Here is a 6,686-nt window from a genome sequence, read left to right on the forward strand (position 1 = left end):
ACCTCTAAAAGATATACTCGTTAGAGCAAAACTATAAAGGTCAAACTAATTACATACAACATCACGAAACCCGCAGGAGTCGTGTCAGGCCTGTCACACTTTTAACAACATCATTGAAAACCGTTAACGGTTAGAAAAATTATTAGCACAAATTAAAGGTCTCAAATGTCTTGTGAAGAACTCCGTTTGTGTATCGTTTGTAAAACTAATTCGGCTAATTACGGTCATTTCAAAACGTCGGAAATGGCGGATGTGTCGTTGAAATGGTCGTACCACGCACTTTGACAGCCGCCTTGACGTTTTGACAGTTCTCGCTATTTTCCGACCTTATTGTTCAGTCTCTCTTTATGAGTGGCGACTTTGCTATCCATGGCTAGCTATGGCTATAGTGAAGGCAGTTGTTGGTATCTGTCGCACTAGAGAGGGGAAGCCCATAGAAAGATATAAGGCAAGGACTAAAATCAGTGAAGATCACAAATATATTTTTCTATCAGAAGTATTTTGATTGACTTTCTTAGCCACAATGACCAGGCCAAGAAATTTGGTTTTGTTTGACCTGAAACTTTATCGGCTGGCAAAGCGGAAAATTATGCCATATCAACTCAACAGCAACTGGAAGATGAAACAAATTCAGAGGACAATGATGATGAGTTAGCTGTTGTATCAAATTGAATCGGTAGAACTGGTCACTAGTAGAGCGATGATAACGAGGTCAGGAAGGCAGGTCAAGGCGTGCACGCGTTTTGATGTTTAAGAAAGAGGGCTTAAAACGGTAAGCCTCATCAAAAATGTAAAAAGAAGCATGATAATAATTACTTTTAAAAAAAACAACAAGAACAACATGTTTATAACGCCTAACCGCAAACAGGCAAATATAATTCCTTGTTTTATTTCTTAGAAATTAAAAATTTCAATTTTCTACGCCCCGCAGTACAGGAATGTAACCTACGCCTCTAGGAGAAGTACTTTATTATTTGTAAACCTGAGTTAGCCTCTCTGAACAAACAGAATGAACTGATTAGATAACTTCATGTAAACATGCAAACAAATTCCTCCTGAAAAATGTTAAATTTTAAATTTTAAACCTTCTCTTGTATTTCAATAATAACAGTGTTTCTTCGTAGTTTCCAACTTTCCTTTGTTTAGTAAAAGCATTCGCTTATTATAGCTATCACATTTCCAATGGTCGCTCGTGTATTTCAAATCAGTGTAATGATGTAAATTCCCATTTGGCAATTTTATCTGATGAGTACTGCACACAAGTTGTGTGGTACAAAACTAAATAGTAATAAAATGTCAAGTCAAATCTACATTTGATCAGTTCGTCATCTGTTATTTTCTATATACTTTATATAAAGGTACATGAAAACCCTGTTTCGTTGATGACTACAACAAATTTCAAGACAATTTGCTATAGTAATGTCAAACTACAGTGGAACTTTGATATAACGAAGTACCGAGGAATTGGCAAAGTACGTTCACTACAACAGGGTTTCGTTGTATCAAGGTTCTTTTCCGTATAGTCTACTATTACTGGGGCCATGAAAATCATTTGTTATACTGAGGACCTCGTTATATAGACGTTCCACTGTACTAACCATTTTCCTTCCAGAGGTAAATATTGAAAATTGAGTTTTATTACTCATTTAGGTTATTAGCCTAAGAAGGAATTTGTTCGCATGTCTACATGAAGTTATCTAATCAGTTCATTCTGTTTGTTCAGAGTGGCTATTAGCTGCTCATTTCAGGTTAAGAGCTGAAAATTCAGAACAATATTGAATTTGATACTCAAATTTTGATTGGATTAATTAATGCATAAAGGTTTGCACCATATGTAGCAAAAAATGAAAGGCTTCTAGAGCTTGCCTACCTTTGTCAGTGCAAAATGAAACATTAACTGTAACCTTGAACATTGTTGCTTGAATTGTTTTAATGTTTTTAAGCCCACAAACTCTGGTCCTCACATTCTTTCATACTTTTTTTGCACTGTAAACTTGATTAATGTGCAACACAACTCTCTCTTCTCTCAAAAGCATCTTAAGTATGTTTTTGCATGCATTAGAAACCCAGGTGCTTACAGTGTAGCTGTCCAAATGTGATAAAACCTTTTGGTCATCAATCCTGTCAACACTTAGTGTTGATCTCAGCTCCTGGTTTGAATTTTCAGCTCTTTGTCTTCGGGTCACCCTATATCTTTCAGAGTGTCTTGCACCCACGCCATTTAGCATGTCTAATTAAAGCCAACAAAGCTGGCTATCAATCTACACGTACATATATACCAAGAATTTTGAAATAAAATGAATTATCAAATTTTTCAGGGTTTCTCTATGCAAGCATCCAAATCACTTTTTGAAAGCTAAGTCAAAGTGAGTTTTTTATTTTGAAATGTTTTTTCTCTGAGTGATTTTTGAACGATCACTCCACCATTCTTTAACCCTGTTTTGGAAATGTTCTGTAACTTTTTACTGCGATTGAATAAAGCAACACGCAGGCAATTTTTTTTAGCATTTTGTGTCCAGAAACTGCGAAACAAATTAAATTAACAAGAAACAAAGTTCGCTTTGACTTGTACATGTAGCTTTCAAAATGTGATAACAATAATAACTTCGGATTTGGACGCCAGCATCAAAATGTATAGAAAAATTTGGCGATTCATTTTATTCGAAAGTCCTTCGTATACTTTGATAGCCAGCTCTATGAGTTTTAATTTGATATGGGGTTTACATACAGTGTCTACAGATTAAATCGGATGCACTACATCTAGCCTGCGAACAGGCTCCCAGCGAGGACGGAAAAAATTTCGGTGAGCGCGAAACAGAAGAATCGATCGGAGAGCAAAGCGATCGGGGCGGGGACAGGGGAGCCTGTAGACTTTGTTTTTCATGTGCCTATCCGCCCTTGGTGATAAGCCTGTAACAAATCAGTCAATGAGGTAATTAGACCAGTCAAGAAGCTACATTTTCGGTACTTGCAGACAGTTCTAATCGAACTAATCAAATAGCCGGGCCGGACCGGCGTCATAATATAGAGTGCAAGTAAGCAACATGTTCACGGAATATTTCAAACTTAACTTTGTCCCTCCAGAGCCAATACTTAGGAACTTAAAACATATTTTGCAATACTGAAATGAACGTAATAAAATTATAAGCACATGATAGAGGTGTCAAACGGCTATCTTTCAAACGGGGAACGGGGAATCTTTAAAATGAGGAATCTTTAAAAGCGGGAATCTTTAAAACGGGGAATCTTTAAAAGTGGGAATCTTTAAAATGGGGAATCTTTAAAAGCGGGAATCTTTAAAATGGGGAATCTTTAAAATGAGGAATCTTTAAAAGCGGAAATCTTTAAAATCGGGAATCTTTAAATTGGGAATCTTTAAAAGCGGGAATCTTTAAAATGGAGAATCTTTAAAATGGGGAATCTTTAAAATGGGGAATATTTAATAGCGTTAATTTTTACTGAAACGTGAGGGAGAATCTCTCAGTTTCCCACCGGAAGCTATTTATTCTGTCACATGTATCAACTCAACAGGTACAGAGACAGTTGTGGAATTTATTCATTGTAATTATATTGCACGCTATTAAAGTACATCGGTTTAGCGGGATAGTGGAGCGGTTCAGATCTCGATTCTCACTCTTTGAGATCCGCTAGACCGACCAAAGAATCGAACCGCCTGGATTCATCGTAACTCCGGACTGTGACGTTTTTAAATTGAGTTTCGCAGCGATGGATATTTGTCCTAGCCTTATCATGTGCTGATGGAAGGTCTTACGACTTAACAACAAATATATGGCAAGGAAAACACGTTTATGGTTATTTAATCGATAAATCAACAGTCCCCTAAATTTGGTTTTCACATGACGTCGCTAAAATTCAAACTACAAAACTATTGATCCTTCTCAGATTTTACTTTCATGATGTATAAGAGCAGCTGAAAACTAATATTCATACAAATTTTCGCTCCAAGTGGGTTCTTGGTTTTGTATTAGGCTACGCTCGAAATTCTAAGCTTTTGCGTGACGCGGCATTTACATGACGGGCAAGAAAGCTGTCATGTTGGTTAAAAGAGTGACTTATTTCAGGGAATTTGGCTATCTGAACAGTTCATGTATTAGAAAAAGTACTATTTTTAAAATGTTTTTGAGTTCCTGGAGAGATAAATTCACGCTTTTGAAGCAAAACCCAGTGACAGATGTTTCCGCTGGTTTCCGGCCGTCGTCCGGATGGGCGCCAGCATGGCGTCTCCATCAAAATCTCTATGAATTTGGGTATTTCTCCGCATATCTTGCGTAAGAAACATTGCTGTGACCTGAATCTTGGCGAAAGTCTTCGTATATTTACCTTCTTTCTCTTCGAGATTCTGGACTTTATCATTTGAACTGTTTTGATTTTGATTTTGATTTATTTTGAACGACGTGACACTGAAAACCAGCAAGAAAGTAATTCGATGCTCGATGCCCGAACGATGTGGCGGCGAATTTCGCGTATAATCCGTCATTGTGTGCTTCATGATACCTCTTTCTACGCCATGCAGTCATGAGAAGACTATTTCAAAGTGCCCATTGCATTCACTTTAAAGAAGAAAGAATCGGTCGCTTTGAAGGTCTTCCACAGTTTAAGTGGAATGATCTCGGCGAACAAGATGTGATAGGGGAAGGGTCGTTTGGAGCCGTTTTCATCATAAAAACCAGGAACAACGATGGAAAGTCGAAACAGTGGTTGACAAGAAATCACTCGCTTTTAGAGATTCCCCATTTTACAGATTCCCCATTTTGAAGATTCCCCATTTTAAAGATTCCTCATTTTAAAGATTCCCCGTTTTAAAGATTCCTCATTTTAAAGATTCCCCATTTTAAAGATTCCCGCTTTTGAAGATTCCCGCTTTTAAAGATTCCCCATTTTAAAGATTCACGCTTTTAAAGATTCCCCGTTTCCCGTTCCCCGTTCCCCATTCCTATTCCCCGATTTCCGATTCCTCGATTTCCGATTCCCCGATTTCCGATTCCCCGATTTCCGATTCCCCGATTTCCGATTCCCCGATTTCCGATTCCCCGATTTCCCGATTTCCCGATTTCCGATTCCCCGATTTCCGATTCCCCGATTTCCGATTCCCCGATTCCCGTTATAAAGATAGCCGGTGTCAAACTCTGCGAAGCGACAAGCAGATAAACAACGGAAAGTCCGGAAACCATGCCTTTGACCTCTAAAAAATTGCTATAGCACAGCCAAACGGCTCCACTCCACTAGCTTCTACTTAAAATTCCTCCTCGTAACAGAGCATAAAGTACCCTTCAGTATCACTTGTGAAATAACGGGAGGTCGAGAGACCGAAATTAAACTTAAAAGGGAACGGCAAATGCACTATTATAACGAGCCGTTGGTTTTGTATAATTTTACAAAGATCTGTCAAATATTCATCTCAAAGATGTCAACAATCAGCGATTTAACCAATCATATCATGATACCAGGAGCTGGTATCATAGAACGGCGGCATCAATAGAATGTCTACAGGCTCCCTCGCTTCGTTCGGGCTCACCGGGAACCTGTTCGCAGGCTACACTACATCCCTTTTGTGTGAGATACCTCTAAACGGTATATGGTAATGCTAAGAGGGTTCCAATTGTTGAAACAAAATAATACTGATGTTAAACATGCAAAGCAGCAATTCATTAATTCATCCTTAATTCTCTTTTGTAACATAGCAGCATCTAGTTCTAAAGTTTGCATACAAAATGTTAGTGTTTTTTAGACTGCTTCTCAGATGGTTCCTTGTGCTTTTTCATAACATAGCAGCATCTAGTTAGGAAGTTGCATGTAAAATGTTATAGAAGTGGTTTTTTAGACTTTGTTTCTCAAATGCTTCATTATGCCTTTTCATAACACAGCAGCATCTAGTTATAAAGTTTGCAAAAAAAAAAAGTTATAATGTTTTTTAAAGACTTTGTTTCTCAGATGGTTATGCTTTTTTATAACAAAGCAGCATCTACTAAGATATAAAGTAAATGCATACAAAATGTTATAGTGTTTTTTTTAGGTTTTGCTTCTCATATAGTTCCTTATACTTTTTCATAACATAGGGCCTTGGCAATGTAAATTCTTCCATAGTTCAACGAAAATAAACATACAGGAACAAGTAGCAATATAAGTTTTATTATTCATAAATAAAGTATTATTTGAAATGAAATGAAGATGTCATAACGGCAGTTGTTTACCTTTTGTTGGGATAACATGCGTATTGTCCTGGTAATTTTCTTTCTTTTGGGTGGGTTTTGTTAGGAATCCAAAGGAATTAAAAAGTGTGTTACACTCGGCAGTTTGAACACAGTTTGGGGAATATACAAGCTTTGGTATGGGTCCTCAGTACTTCACGTTGGCGTCAGTATTCGATCACGAATACATTTCATACTTTACATCAGTCTCGTTTTCCAGTCGAACACCACAGAACACTTGAAGTGTGTCGTTTAGAATATCTTAAAACCTCACGTATGCCTCAGTATTCAAACATGAACACGTTTCATACTTCGCATGAGTCTCGTGTTCCAGTCGAACACCACAGAACACTTGAAGTGTGTCGTTAAGAATATCTTAAAACCTCACGTATGCCTCAGTATTCACTAAAACATGAACACGTTTCATACTTCGCATGAGTCTCGTGTCCCAGTCGAACACCACAGAGCACTTGAAGT

This window comes from Orbicella faveolata, unplaced genomic scaffold (assembly GCF_042242905.1).
Source record: "Orbicella faveolata isolate gen_17 unplaced genomic scaffold, um_ofav_v1 contig_13, whole genome shotgun sequence".
Classification (NCBI taxonomy): domain Eukaryota; kingdom Metazoa; phylum Cnidaria; class Anthozoa; order Scleractinia; family Merulinidae; genus Orbicella; species Orbicella faveolata.